Below are 16,399 nucleotides of genomic sequence, written 5' to 3' on the forward strand. Positions count from 1 at the left end.
TTAGTTAACATGGAGCATCCCTCCAACCCTCCCAGAGAAACTTTAGTGCAGAAACCGTGCACTGCCTCACAACACTTAGGACAGCATCCCTGCCCTAGTGTGGAGCTCATAGGACAGCATCCCTACCCTGCTCCAACTCAAAAGAAACAGCATCCCTGTTCTCTCTTCCAGCCATATGGACAAAGTTTTTGCCCAGCTATGGCTTTACTGAGACAGCATCCCTGTCTGGCATTTCCATCATTACAAATAGGTTCAGTGGACAATTCCCACTGCTCTAAACTAAAACTTACTGATAGAAACTCTGAAAATACATCTTCACATTGTTGCTTAGCTAAAAAACTTCAAACAGGGTGGTTTACATCCCCACAGGGAAGTAACCATATAGTGGATGATAAAGGGAGTAACCAGTCTATTGGAGAGCTACTCTCTACTTATCACCACTTAGACAATAAAGTCTCAACTGGCCAAGGTTAGCCTTATTGTCCTTCGTTTGGGGGGGGGGTTGTGTGAGAAAGTTGCCTCTTTCTAGCCTTGTTACCCCCACTTTTGGCCTGTTTGTGAGTGTATGTCAGGGTGTTTTCACTGTCTCACTGGGATCCTGCCAGCCAGGGCCCAGTGATCATAGTGAAAACCCTATGTTTTCAGTATGTTTGTTATGTGTCACTGGGACCCTGCTAGTCAGGACCCCAGTGCTCATAAGTTTGTGACGTATATGTATGTGTTCCCTGTGTGATGCCTAACTGTCTCACTGAGGCTCTGCTAACCAGAACCTCAGTGGTTATGCTCTCTCATTTCTTTCCAAATTGTCACTAACAGGCTAGTGACCAATTTCACCAATTCACATTGGCATACTGGAACAACCTTATCATTCCCTAGTATATGGTACTGAGGTACCCAGGGTATTGGGGTTCCAGGAGATCCCTATAGGCTGCAGCATTTCTTTTGCCACCCATAGGGAGCTCTGACAATTCTTACACAGGCCTACCACTGCAGCCTGAGTGAAATAACATCCACGTTATTTCACAGCCATTTACCACTGCACTTAAGTAACTTATAAGTCACCTATATGTCTAACCTTTACCTGGTAAAGGTTGGGTGCTAAGTTACTTAGTGTGTGGGCACCCTGGCACTAGCCAAGGTGCCCCCACATGGTTCAGGGCAAATTCCCCGGACTTTGTGAGTGTGGGGACACCATTACACGCGTGCACTACACATAGGTCACTACCTATGTGTAGCTTCACAATGGTAACTCCGAATATGGCCATGTAACATGTCTAAGATCATGGAATTGCCCCCTCTATGCCATCCTGGCATTGTTGGCACAATCCCATGATCCCACGGGTCTGTAGCACAGACCCGGGTACTGCCAAACTGCCTTTTCAGGGGTTTCACTGCAGCTGCTGCTGCTGCCAACCCCTCAGACAGGTTTCTGCCCTCCTGGGGTCCAGCCACGCTTGGCCCAGGAAGGCAGAACAAAGGTCTTCCTCAGAGAGAGGGTGTTACACCCTCTCCCTTTGGAAAAATGTGTTAAGGCAGGGGAGGAGTAGCCTCCCCCAGCCTATGGAAATGCTTTCATGGGCACAGATGGTGCCCATTTCTGCATAAGCCAGTCTACACCGGTTCAGGGACCCCTCAGCCCTGCTCTGGCGCAAAACTGGACAAAGGAAAGGGGAGTGATCACTCCCCTGACCTTCACCTCCCCTGGGAGGTGCCCAGAGCTCCTCCAGTGTGCTCCAGACCTCTGCCATCTTGGAAACAGAGGTGCTGCTGGCACACTGGACTTCTCTGAGTGGCCAGGGCCAGCAGGTGACGTCAGAGACTCCTTCTGATAGGCTCCTTCAGGTGTTGCAAGCCTATCCTCTCTCCTAAGTAGCCAAACCCTCTTTTCTGGCTATTTAGGGTCTCTGCTTTGGGGAATTCCTTAGATAACGAATGCAAGAGCTCATCAGAGTTCCTCTGCATTTCTCTCTTCACCTTCTGCCAAGGAATCGACTGCTGACCGCGCTGGAAGCCTGCAAAACTGCAACAAAGTAGCAAAGACGACTACTGCAACTCTGTAACGCTGATCCTGTCACCTTCTTGACTGTTTTCCTGGTGGTGCATGCTGTGGGGGTAGTCTGCCTCCTCTCTGCACTAGATGCTCCAAAGAAATCTCCTGTGGGTCGACGGAATCTTCCCCCTGCTACCGCAGGCACCAAAGAACTGCATCACCGGTCCCCTGGGTCTCCTCTCAGCACGACGAGCGAGGTCCTTTGAATCCAGCAACTATGTCCAAGTGACTCCCACAGTCCAGTGACTCTTCAGTCCAAGTTTGGTGGAGGTAAGTCCTTGCCTCCCCACGCCAGACTGCATTGCTGGGAACCACGACTTTTGCAGCTACTCCGGCCTCTGTCACTTACGGCAGAATTCCTTTGTGCACAGCCAAGCCTGGGTCCACAGCACTCTAACCTGCATTCCACGACTTTCTAAGTTGGTCTCCGGCGATGTGGGACTCCTTTGTGCAACTTCGGGTGAGCACCGTTTCACTCCTCTTCGTAGTGCCTGTTCCGGCACTTCTGCAGGTGCTGCCTGCTTCTGAGAGGGCTCCTTGTCTTGCTCGACGCCTCCTCTGTCCCCAGACGCAATTGGTGACATCCTGGTCCCTTCTGGGCTACAGCAGCATCCAAAAACACTAACCGCATGACTTGCAGCTAGCAAGGCTTGTTGGCGGTCTTTCAGCGGGAAAATACTTCTGCACAACTCTCCATGGCGTGGGGGATCCATCCTCCAAAGGGGAAGTCTCTAGCCCTTGTCGTTCCTGCAGAATCCTCAGCTTCTACTGTCCAGTAGCAGCTTCTTTGCACCCACAGCTGGCATTTCCTGGGCATCTGCCCATCTCCGACTTGCTTGTAACTTTTGGACTTGGTCCCCTTGTTCCACAGGTACCCTCGACTGGAAATCCATCGTTGTTGCATTGCTGGTTTGTGTCTTTCCTGCAGAATTCCCCTATCACGACTTCTATGTCCTTTGGGGAACTTTAGTGCACTTTGCACTCACTTTTCAGGGTCTTGGGGTGGGCTATTTTTCTAACCCTCACTATTTTCTAATAGTCCCAGGGACCCTCTACAAGGTCACATAGGTTTGGGGTCCATTCGTGGTTCGCATTCCACTTTTGGAGTATATGGTTTGTGTTGCCCCTATCCCTATGTGTCCCCATTGCATCCTATTGTAATTATACATTGTTTGCACTGTTTTCTAAGACTATACTGCATATTTTTGGTATTGTGTACATATATCTTGTGTATATTTGCTATCCTCATACTGAGGGTACACTCTGAGATACTTTGGCATATTGTCATAAAAATAAAGTACCTTTATTTTTAGTATATCTGTGTATTGTGTTTTCTTATGATATTGTGCAAGTGACACTTGAGGTACTGTAGGAGCTTCACTCGTCTCCTAGTTCAGCCTAAGCTGCTCTGCTAAGCTACCATTATCTATCAGCCTATGCTGCTAGACACCCTATACACTAATAAGGGATAACTGGGCCTGGTGCAAGGTGTAAGTACCCCTTGGTACTCACTACAAGCCAGTCCAGCCTCCTACAATTGGACTGACCCAGATTTTGAAACCATACCTGGATATATCTAAGCCATTGTATCCTAGGGGTTTGGTCAGGACCCAAGTAAACTTTAACAGTCATCCTGTTAAATTCTAACTCAAGTTTTGACCAGCCTGGTAGCCAATACGTCAGTGACTATGTCTGTATGATGTCTGGCACAGAACCTTGGCCCAGTTCTTCAGCATCTATTAGAAAACCAGAGTAAATGTTTTAAAAACATATTCTTTACAGTTTATAGCCCAGTGATGTTAGCTTGCCCCCACAGATTGCTCCCATAAGCGACCACATTTGGTCTTATAACTCTCACACATGGCTGTGACACAGTTATGCTCCAAACTTGAAGCAATGTCAAAGACAGATAAAGTGCTCATAGAGAAAGCACGTCTCCTGTCTCCTTCTAGGGGTGACCAACTGATGGATGAATCAAATAGAATGCCTAGCTAAGGGAATATGTTTACTTTGCTAAGAAAACTGCCTAAGTTACACCAATGGGCAAGTCACGCCCGCACCAGCATCAACCAAGATCTGCATCAAATTATTAATGTATAAAGTAAATAAAAAGCAGCAGGGATTAAACATTTTAAAAACTCCCTTTGAGTGAAATGTTCTCAGTGCATTCACTCCATCACCTTATCTGACCAATTCTGTCAAATGGAAAAAGTAGACAATGTTTTTATCAGCCCCTAAGTCCAACATAATGGCCCACAGCTTGTACCAATTAACCCGGAAAATGCTGAACTCAAGTCCACAATGGCAAAATGTAGTGATCCTGGTTTGGCCACTGTGTATTTATAACTTTTAATAAATACAGATTCAAACATTAGTCCACTGTCCCTTTGCGAGGACGAAAACCATACTAAGCATCAAAAAGGACTCAATGTTCACTGAACCACATCCTCAACATATCATGAATCATATTCTCCAGCACTCAGACGACTGAGCGAATCAAAGAAATAGGGCAGTAGCACCAGGGGTCATATCTGGAGCAATTTTTAAAAACCCGAATAATAACTGAATCTCTCAATGAGTTGGAAGACTATGGGCCTGCTTTAGAGTTTGGCAGCGGGGGTCACTCTATCACAAACATGGCAGATATCCTGCCTGTCGTATTACGATCCCATAATAGCCCCTGGAGATCATAATACGGCGTACAGGATATCGTCACGTTTGCAACAGTAACCCATCCGCCAAACTCTAAATCAGGCCCTATGTCTCATAGCCACATTATTATAGATTGTGAAAGTGGCACCCATAGTTGGACATTAGACCTGGGTAAGTCTAGTGGAACCCCAGTTCAATGGATTCCCTCTCTGACCTCCTTCAAAATTAAAAGCTAAAGAAAAGCCACAAAATGATGGCAGGAGAAAATGACCCTCAGTATCAGAGAGTTTAAACCCAGGGACATCATAAATGCCCTCAAAGTACCCATGCCATACATTGGGAGGAATATTCTGTTTTACTGAAGCTTCTACCTCAGGTTTCAGTAGCAGGCAATTATCAATGACCCAGAATGTACTACTATCCCTACAACAGCTGGCACCAGCCAATCATTCTCAGGCATCCTGCTTCAGAGAAAGCTTCCTTTGTTTTTCAGCAAGTTTGTGAGTGGCACAGTAGAAGGCTGCTCTTGATCTGTCCCTAGGGATTGCTTTTAGAGTCATCATGACATCACAATTGGTCTTAGAACATGATTTATCAAACCATCTGTGCGGAGCAGACAATGGCTGCATCATAGTGATAAGAAGGGTCTTAACTTTATTACTAATCATTTAAGTCTCCAGCCTTCATGAGAGGTAGATAGAGGATGCCAAATTGTATGCCTGAGAGAGTGAGGCCTTATGGATTATGATTGCACAAACCTCACCTAAAAAGCAGAAATTAATTTCATAAAACACTCATCTCATGAATCCACCCTGTGTAGAGTGTTACAATGACGTTCAGCAGGAAGTTAGAACAAATGAATACTCTTGTTGAAAAATCATGACAAAATGTAGATAAACTTCACACAGCAGAACATCCAAAGTATGCTCCCCTTCGGTGTGAATTTTCTGATCCAGAAGTTCTTGTAAAAAGTAAATGTTCTGTTATATACTATGGATAGCTTGTATTATAAATATTTTTAATGAGGAAAATGACAATCAAACTGCAAGTTGGTTAGGAAACCAGTGTCAAGCTGTTGCATTTTGCAATTTAAGCAACTAAGACTTAGGGCCTGATTTTAACCTTGGCGGACGGCGGAGGCCGTCCGCCAAGGTTCCGCCGCCAAATGACCGCACCGCGGTCACAAGACCGCGGCGGCCATTCTAACATTTCCTCTGGGCCGGCGGGCGCTCTCCAAAAGAGCGCCCGCCGGCCCAGAGGAAATGCCCCTGCAACGAGGACGCCGGCTCAGAATTGAGCCGGCGTAGTTGCAGGGGTGCGACGGGTGCAGTTTGCACCCGTCGCGTATTTCAGTGTCTGCATGGCAGACACTGAAATACTTTGCGGGGCCCTCTTATGGGGGCCCCTGCAGTGCCCATGCCATGGGCATGGGCACTGCAGGGGCCCCCAGGGGCCCCGCGGCACCCCCTACCGCCATCCTGTTCCTGGCGGGAGACCCGCCAGGAACAGGATGGCGGTAGGGGGTGTCAGAATCCCCATGGCTGCGGAGCGCGCTCCGCAGCCATGGAGGATTCCCCCGAGCAGCGGAAAGTCGGCGGGAGACCGCCGACTTTCCGCTTCTGACCGCGGCTGAACCCCCGCGGTCAGAATGCTCGTGGGAGCACCGCCAGCCTGTTGGCGGTGCTCCCGTGGTCGGTGGCCCTGGCGGCCACCGGCCGCCAGGGTCAGAATGACCCCCTTAAAGACTTAAAGTTCTCCCCGAATGTGAACTAATTGCCAGGACAAATAAGCCACTATTTCCATCTAACAATGAGCTGTTACTAACCTCCCAAGTTTCTTAAAGGCTTATGATATTACATTTTTTATAAAGTAACAGCCAGCTGCAGTCGGACTTTTACCCACCAGATCCCCTATGTTCCAACACAGAATTTCTCGAGAGGAAGGTGTTCCAGCAGTGATGGTCAAATCCCAGCCTGTTATTGTTATCCACATGGGTAGACTTTGAAAGGGTCATGCAATCAATGACTTCTAAGTTACTCAAGGCATCAGAATTGTTACATATAGGGACATTAAAGGTTGATCATCTTTGTCACTGGCACTGAGTGACTTACAGATTTACTTGTCATACAATGCCTATAAAAAAAGCAAAGGAAGATGTGTAACACCAGAAGAGTGTTTTTGGTTGACCTTACGTTTTCTTAACAGTTGGCTGGCAGTATATGAATTATTAAAAATCACAACTATATAGTCACCTGCTAGTGCTTTAGGGGCTTGCCCAACCATGAAACCCTTCTGACCGTATTGATACAACTGTACAATTGAGGCACCCTTTAACCTAAAAGACAACTTTATTCCTCAGTTTTGAATAATGCTCCCTAAACCCAACTTTCAGAGAAAGAACATTAGCTAGAACAACAGCACACAAGGTTGTTGCAGGCAATACATTAAGGGTACATCACAGTAGGAACATTCCTCCACCAAACATGTGGGAGTCAGCCCCCCTAACAGTCTGGCTGCCAGATGTCAGCACCAACAATCCTTTATTGTATGACCACTGGCTTTATCTTGCAAAAGTGCACATCGGATAATGGGGTCTGTCACTCCACCATCTGCCCGGTTATATGCTTTGTCATAATCCAGGGCTCTACTATTGTGTTTGGGAGCCAAAGGTAAATGCTGGACAGGTATAACAGAGACTGTATTAGCCAATGAGGTAAGAGGAGATGAAAGAATTATTGTTAGAAATGGGGTATTTAGTTGCAGTCAGTCTACACCCTGTCCAAGTATGGACCCTCAATCTAGTCAGGGTAAGGGAGATACACAGCTCAGATAACACCTGCTCACCCCCTTGGTAGCTTGGCACAAACAGTCAGGCTTATCTCGGAGGCAATATGTAAATTATTTGCACAAACACACACATAAACACAGTGAAAACACCACAAAAGGACTCCACACCAGTTTAGAGAAATAAACAATATTTATCTAAATCAAACAAGACCAACACAACAAAACTCCAACATACACAAGAAAAGATATCAATTTTTAAAGTAAAAAGAGTCTTAATGCATAAGAATCAATGGATGTGTTAGTTTAGCACAAAGTACCTGGTATGCATCAAAAATAAATTGCAGGGGCAAATGTGCATTGGAAAAGCAAGCGTTGTGTCGATTCCTTATTTGCAAGTGAGGCTGTGCTTTGATTCTCCACCGGGTAAGCAATGGGTAGATTCTTTCCTGGTGACATATTGTTTGTGCCAATATCACAGTGAAACCAACAGGTTTATAATACCTCTCCTCACCGAGCTTCATTTCTGTGCCCAAATAATAAAACTATATTTAAACTTGTGTCACCCTACACCCAGCGACCACATCCATATCTCTTCAATCTGCAAGTCTATTTTGGGGCTGAATTAATACTGTGCACAATGGGCCTGGTTTAGAGTGGTGTACAGGAATAAGTGTGCATCCACCCATGGATTTTGACACAAATTCATATCTACAAAGACCTGTAGATATTGGGCCTGATTCACAAGGGAAACGCTACACTTTTGTGCAAGTTTACTACTTGTATATATTGGAAAACTACATTCAGAGGTTTATGACTCCACACACCCTATATTTATCTGTGAGGAATTTTCTGATCCAACTGCAGAGTCTCCAGGTGCCTCCAACTCCACACACACCAGTATAGGAAGTGCTGAGCCATGAAACTGTGGATGTATTTTATTAGTACCTTAAAGTAGTAAACTTACACTAAAGTGTAAGATTGACTTTGTGAATGAGACCTATGGATTTGTGCCAAAATCGTACACCTCGCTGAGGCTGGCGTAATAAGGAGAAATATTTATTGTAATTCTTATATGTTTATTATATTACCATTTTGCAGCCAGCACTTTTACAAAGAGGAAATTACCATTCAGCATAGTTTTAGTGCAGGATGGGACCCCACAAGAATGGTGCTGTTCACAAGGCACCGTTTCACCATTGTTGAGGGGTGCCTGCGTTGGTGCATGGCAGCAAAAAGTGGTCACATCTTGTGGATATGCCCTGTTCTCCCCTCTACATTCCTTCGTGAGATGCAAGAGAATGGAAAATCGGTCTTTTGCCGGCCTCTTGTGTCTTCCAATTCACAAAGACTCGTAATGAGTGCAGTGAGCTGGAATGACAAGTGGAACTCAGTGTTCTTGAGTTGATTGTAGCAGACAACATGTCCACTCTGCACCTCTCCAATATTTCTCAGTTATATATTCGGCCTTGTACCGTGTTGATGGTCGGAGCAGCGAATCCAGAATTTCTACAGTGTAATCTGCACAAACTTTCTGCCCCAGGGGCAGAAAATATGGTCCTCGCTATTTTATCCAAAATTTGCAGTTTTCCTGCTTGTGTTTATTCCATGTTCACAAAAGACCATTTCTCCTGCTCCCAATGGGTGTCTGGCTGTGCTGCAGATTGTTTCAGTATTTGTGCTGAGTTTGTGGTGTTTTGGGCACTTTAATACATTCCATTTTGGAGTTTCTCTTCCCAAAGCACATGTTTGGCAAAGGGAAAAATCAAACCTGAGGTTGATGTACATTATCGATGACAGTAAGTGTAAAACAGAACGTTTGAAGGAAGATGTGAATCAAAGTGTAATGGAATTAATGAATTGAGTATAATAAAAACTGTAATCTTTCAAGAGCTTTATTTCATACGTGTTACTATATTCATTTTATTTTACCAGGTGAGCACCTACATAGAGACACAGCTCCTACATTACATAATACACTGAGAAGCAAACAAGGCAGTGTAACAGATCGGGAATTCGTTCGAAAATTGACATATCAATAATTTTAAATACTAATTGAATGAAATTTGGCAATCTTTTATCAAAAGTGATTTTTTAAAATAAAACAGAATAATTATCCTTGAAGGTGTTCTCCATAGATCTGATTCAGTGAGCACATGGCTAACATTTGATCCTCAATAAGCATTATCCCATCATTATTCCAAGCTGTGAAGCAGTACAAGTAGTGAGCAGAGCATCAATATCCCACAAACACCCTGGCGGCAAACTTAGAATGTAGACTTTCCTATTGGAGGGATGGAGGCGAAGGAAGCCAGGGACCACAATCAATCTGGTACCAAGGTTAGAGCCTGAGCTTCATGTGTGGCTGGATTCAGACTGCTGTGGGGTACTCTGGAAGCAAACAAGGACACAGTGAGTAAGAAAGAAATCACCATATGTGCACAGACAACATACACTGAGAAACTCTTCTCACACATAAGCTTGGTTAGTATCAATAGTATCAACAGGACACTGGCACCACACTTTGTGAAAAGGGATACAAACTTTGTATAATTAGCAATTCTGAAAGCAGCATGCAATAGGTGGTTATTTATATGGTTATGTAAGATGTGTCACAAGCCATATAAACTTTTCACATATAAAAAATAAAACAAAAATATACACAGTAGTTTTCTTTAGTATGCAAAAATTTAAAGTAATGAAGATCTGTTTTGATGTGAAAACAGAAATGTGACTGATCACTTTTCTACAATGGACCTATTAAGAAATATTTATCTGTTTATAAACACTCACATGCAGCTGCTCATGAAAACCTTGTATAATACCTACCTCCCTCATAGCTCTTTTAATGTGGACTATCCCCATTCATTCTCCAACACCCTTTTCAGTTACCACATTTAGGGCCAGATGTAGCAAAGGGTTTTTCCCATTCTGTGTCAATGGGAAAATGTGTTCGTACATATGGCCCTTAATACCACACACTTCAGATCATCCTGCATTTCTCTCCAAATAGCTTTTACTATGTATTGGCCTAATACTTGTTGCTTTTGAAAGTAGCTAATATGCAGTCTTTTTGAAAATGCCCCCCACAATTCTTACTAATCTTTATAACTAAATTAAATTTCATTTCAATAGATCTAATTTAATGTCCATGTCATTTACATGAATGTCTATGTGGCCTTTTTAGCAAGAGGTTTTACAGGCAGTGCTTAATTTGTGCTTGCTCTTTCCAGTGCAGAGCACCAGCACTTATTTTTTTGAGGGCCAGCACATATTTTTCTGCCCCAAGCATATAATGCGAGCAAAAGACACATATAGAAAAGACCGAGGAAGAGAAAAATGAAAAAGCGTCACAATGGCAGAAAGCTGCAAAAGTGATCTGAAGGGTCAGGGAGTGGTTTTAAATGGATTGAATAGGACCAAGATGGCTTCAGGATTATGCTACCTCAGTATTCAGTGTTTGCACATTTAATTGCAGCAGCTGCATGTATAACAGGAGGGCTTTGGGAACTGGCACATTTTTATTTACAAATTAATCACTGTTTACAGACAACAGTCTCTACAGACAGTATGGCAGGAAGGTAATAACCATATATCAGCCAGAAAAAGACAAACACACACCCAATCCAAAGAAGAAAGGCAAGTACAGTTCATAAAAGCCACAGATAGTTCCATGGTAGAATGAAATAGTTAGTTGTAAGCCAATTTATCAGCTTACATGCTCTTGACAGTCTTGATGCAGAAAAGGCAATGAGTCAGTGAAGGTATCATTGATGTCGGCAAAGTATTCAGAAGAAATTTGTGCAAAAACTGGAGATGTGTTTGTAAGAGGAGAAATGGCAGAAGTCTCTCTTGGTGGTTCATAGTAGATAAATTCCATCAGTTTGTGTTAAATTTGAGTTACTTGTTGTAGAAGAAGTTAATGGTACTAATGAAAGATAATTTTCCACCCTCCCCGAGCTCGGAGGGGTATCAGAGTTGCTGGTTAAAACTTATAGTGGAACATTCTGGTCTGTAGTGAGAGGAAGTCAGTTACTACCCAGGAATCCACTAGGTCTGCTGTGCAGGATCGGCCATATGGTGTAACTTGACATTGTTGATGGAGACAAAGTGGTTTTATTTAGAACCAGGCAGCAGTGGTAGTATGACAGTTATGGTATTGTGTATTCCCAGGACTAGAACCAGTGCACGATAAGAAGGACCAAACTCCTTTTTTCACAGCAATGTTTTCATGCACTCGATCTCCAACTCTAGGAATGTTGGTGTTATTGGTGCATCCCCTATTCCCAAGGAGGCAGCACTGACAGATGTGTTGTCGTCACGGAACTGTCCTTCAAGACAGTGGCACATTTATTTATGTCAAAAGGTGTTTCAGCTGCCACAGCGCCAGGACCATCAAGATGCGGAACATACATGTGTGTTCCGAACAGGCATTTCTATGAGGTACAGCCCCCCAGGGACCCACTGGGTAGATTACTAAGTGCTCTCCGGACTCCATACAGGTGATTAAGCCAACTATGACCTATGCCTAATACTCTGCTGTGGGATTGCTTTAAATTCCGGTTTCTTCGCTCCACGACACTATTTCCCTCATGATGAAATGGAGATGAATAATACAGTTGGACCCCTAATGAAGCCATGGCATCCCTGAAAGCCCTTGAGGCAAAAGCAGGGCGCTGGTTCGAGTGGAAAGCCACAACTGCATATGTGCCAATGAAGACTTGCAAATCTTTACAGTTCGAGCATCAGCCAAGCGTTGTGGCCATACCCATAGAAATCTGAGGCAGGAGTCAATAGAGACTAAAATTTATTTGTATGCACAATCAGGTGTCAAGGAACCACAATGGTCCAGCTACACACATTGTAAAGGTTTGTTACAAAGTAGGAGGGGTGTCTGCAGTGGGCGTTTGACGGTGGACTATTTTATTTGTTGACAGATGTCAAAACAAAGGACATACTTCTTGGTCTCTTTGTATAAACCTGGCCACTAGTAATGGGCTTGTAACAAGGAAATAGTATCTGCCACACCAGCATGGGCAGAAGCAACCGCCTCATGCGATGCTTTAATCAATTCAGGTCTTTGATATTTGTTGGGGATCACACGATTGTCAGTGTTGAGGCTAGATATGCGGTAGGGCTATTTAGCAGGATATGCCTTCAGCATTGGTTTGCCTTCAGCTGCATCTTTTACAGCAGTCAGGGTTTCATCATCCAATCTCATCAGTGAGTGAGTTATTACAGCAACAGAAGCCATAGCTACTGCTGACTTGGCTGCTTCATTAGCCAAAGTATTGCCAACAATGTGTATTCCAACACATTGCTGTAGCAATGTATGAACTACATGGACACTGGGTAGCATTTCTTTCAGATCCGTTACTTTATCCCACATACGTCTGTGTTTAATGGTAATGGTGTTACCTTTCAAATCTCTGAACCCATTCTAGTGCCAGTAATTAAGATATTCCTTGAAGGACTGGATACAGTAGTACAAAGCACAGATGATTAATGTAACTGTCCAGAATCTGCGCGTTCTAGTGCCATCAACAGAGTCTTCAGCTCTGCTGGTTGTGCAGTGCAGTCCCCTAAGGTCTGTGTGTAAGTGTGTTGTGAATGGAATTCACCATCCTTCATGTAGCTACTCATAACTGTGCATGCGCCGGAGTATTGATGTTTAGTGCCAACTGTGGCCTGACCCATTAGTGTACATAATTATTTGATTATCCCCTTCTGTGCCGCAGACGTAGTGGTTATGTCCTGTGGCACAGTGCTCCTGTGCCGAGGACGTAACCATTACGTCCTCGGCCCGGAGGGAGTGCTAGCGCTCCCTCCGTGGGATTCCCCCTTATCCCCCTAAGGCAGGAATGGAAGGGGAATTTCTTTGAGTTATTTGTGGATGATGTGTTTTTGGAAGAGATTGTTGAGCAGACTAATTTGTATGTGGAGCAGTACTTGAGGGACAACACTGCTAGACTTGGGCCACACTCTAGAGCTACCCAGTGGATTCCCACAAATTTGGAGGAGATGAAAAGGTTTTTAGGTTTGACTCTTTTGATGGAGTTGATAAGGAAGCCGTCACTGGCTTCTTATTGGTCTACTAGTCCCTTGATGGCAACAGCTATAGTTCCTGCAACAATGAGTCGTAATCGGTATTTGCTTCTACTTAGGATGCTGCATTTTATTGACAATGCATTAGCCTTGCCCCGAGATCACCCTGATTCTGACCGTCTTTTTAAGATTAGGCCTGTCCTTGATCATTTTGTAGATCGGTTTTCAGAGGTCTATGTTCCAGGCAAAGAAATAGCTGTGGACGAGTCTTTGGTCCTCTTCAATGGTCGTTTGGTTTTCAGGCAGTACATTCCTAGCAAGAGGGCACGATGTGGAATTAAATTGTATATGCTGTCTGAAAGTAGTACAGGATATGTGTATAATTTCCGTGTCTACACTGGTAGGGATTCCAGTATTGACACCCCCTTGTTGTCCTCCCACTTTTGGAGTTACTGAGAAAATTGTGTGGGAACTTGGTAGACGACTGTTCAACAAAGGTCACCATTTGTATGTAGATAGGTTTTACACTGGAGTGTAGTTCAAGGAATTGTTTAGAGTGGACACTGTTGCTTGTGGCACAATTCGTTGTAACAGGAAAGGCTATCCAAGGGAGCTTGTCTGTAAAAAACTTGAGAGGGGACAGTGCAGTGCCTGGCGGAATGATGAGCTGCTAGCTTTGAAGTTTTCAGACAGGAGGGATGTCTACATGCTAAGTACCATCCATGATGAGAGTACTTCCCCATGACTGTTTGGGGCCAGGTTGCTGAAGTGCGCAAACCTGTGTGCATTTTAGATTATAATAAGCACATGGGAGGTGTAGATAGAGTTGATCAAAGGTTGGAACCTTATACTGCTATTCGTAAGTCTTACGTTTGGTATAAGAAGTTAGCAATTCACCTCTTCCACTTAGCAACATTTAATGCTTTCGTTGTGTTTAAGGATAGGTCTCCAGAGTCAAAGATGACATTTGTGAAATTTCAGGAGTCAGTGACAGAGAGCCTTATTGTGTTGGAACAGGCCAGAGTTCCTAGAGAAGAAGTGGTAGAGGATGCGGCTAGATTGAAAGATCGCCATTTTGTTGAGCACATTCCTCCCACACCCAAAAAAGACTTTCCAGCTAAGAAATGTAGAGGGCGTTTTCGAAGAGGTATCCGGAGGGAGACTCGAATGTACTGCCCAGATTGTCCTTCAAAGCCTGGGCTGTGTGTGTGTGGTTGTTTTAAGAATTACCACACCCAGAAGAATTACTGGGAACAACCATGAGTCTGTTTTGTATTTTCATGTGTTCAGTTTCATGGCTGTCATTTCTGTCATGTACTTAGTTAGAGCTGTTGTGGTTGTAGTTTTGTAATTATTTCTAATTAGTTAGTGGTTTCTTTGTTTAAAAAAAAAGAAAAGAAAAGTGATGCCATTGAGTGTGGAGTGGCGCTTGGCTGAGGGTGTACATAGTGTACATATTGACTTGCTGTTGGCTACTGCAACACACTGCCAGCCAAACATCAGTCCACACACTCCCATCAGCTGGTATGATTGCTGTATCAGCCATGTGGGCGTATGTAAGTGATGGGCCCTTGAGTGGTGCTTTCTATCGATGAGAGTGTTGTAATCTGCTGGGCCCGTGGCTGGCGGCTTGAATGGTCTTGTGCGTGTCATGCAAGAAAGGTGTGTGAATGGACTGTAAAGCGGTTGGTGCCTTGCCGTGGCTTTGCAGCTCACGAGCTGTGAGTCATTGGTTCAGTTTTTGGGCCTTTCAGTTATTAACAGTGCTTTTCATTTTTGTGAAATCTATTGTTAATAAAATTTGATCCACTGAACCATCACTCACCCTCGTGCCAAATCCAACCAGTATGTGTGGTAAAAATGACAAAACCTGCTCCGCTGTAATCAGGTGTCGAAGCACACCTGTGACACGCTAGGTGCCTCGGGTGGGACCCCGATGATGAAGCATGCCACCAACTTAGTTGTTGGGTGAGGGGTCTTTTTAACATAATCTAAGTGAATTTCTTTTCACAATTTTAGTGTTTGGAACATCACATAAGTATGTGGACACACCAAAATGATCTATTGCAAAACTACCTGTGTTGGGAGGCGGGGGGCACCTATGGTTTTGGTCCTGGGTGCGGCCTTCATCTAGGGAAACCTACCAAACCCAGACATGTTTTAAAAATAGATACCCGAAGGAGTCCAAGGAGGTGTGGCTTGCCTGGATCCCCCATCATTTTCTTACCCAAACTCCTTGGCAAACCTCAAAATTTGCATACAAAATCAGATTTTCCTCACTTTTCTTTGTAGGATCACCGCTGCGGCTCAAATTTCCTACCACTCAGTGTTTCACTCAGTCCCCCAAGTAAAATGATACCTCACTTGCCTAGGACCCCAAAGGAGAGTCGGCCTAAAAGATGTATAAAAGAAAAAGATGTGCTCATCAACTCGCTGTGCTATCCCCTCAATCTCTACAAGTTTTTGGCCTTATTCTGTTGCAGGCACCTGGCCCACCCACACAAGTGAGGTATTATTTTTAACTGGAGACTTGGGGGAACGCTGGGTGGAAGGAAATTTGTGGCTCCTCTCAGATTCCAGAACTTTCTGTCACCAAAATGTGAGGAAAAAGTGTTTTTTTAGCCAAATTTTGAGGTTTGTGAAGGATTCTGGGTAACAGAACCTGGTGAGAGCCCCACAAGTCACCCCATCTTGGATTCCCCCTAGGTGTCTAGTTTATAAAAACTGCGCTGATTTGCTAGGTTTCCCTAGGTGCCGGCTGAGGTAGAGGCCAAAATCCACAGGTAGGCACTTTGTAAAAAACACCTCTGTTTTCTGTGAAAAAATGTGATGTGTCCACGGTGTGTTTTGGGCCCTTTCCTTTCATGG

At 44.3% G+C, this 16,399-nt stretch overlaps 1 long non-coding RNA gene across 1 annotated transcript in view; it reads right to left on the minus strand.

Moving 5' to 3' along the window:
* Positions 1-9,365: 9,365 nt before the first annotated feature.
* LOC138295323 (uncharacterized) overlaps positions 9,366-16,399 on the minus strand; it is a 49,399-nt gene continuing 42,365 nt past the window's right edge. The window contains exon 3 of the long non-coding RNA XR_011203571.1: positions 9,366-9,877. This is a non-coding gene — a long non-coding RNA (uncharacterized lncRNA). The remainder of the gene's footprint in view (positions 9,878-16,399) is intronic.

This window comes from Pleurodeles waltl, chromosome 5, assembly GCF_031143425.1.
Source record: "Pleurodeles waltl isolate 20211129_DDA chromosome 5, aPleWal1.hap1.20221129, whole genome shotgun sequence".
Taxonomy (NCBI): domain Eukaryota; kingdom Metazoa; phylum Chordata; class Amphibia; order Caudata; family Salamandridae; genus Pleurodeles; species Pleurodeles waltl.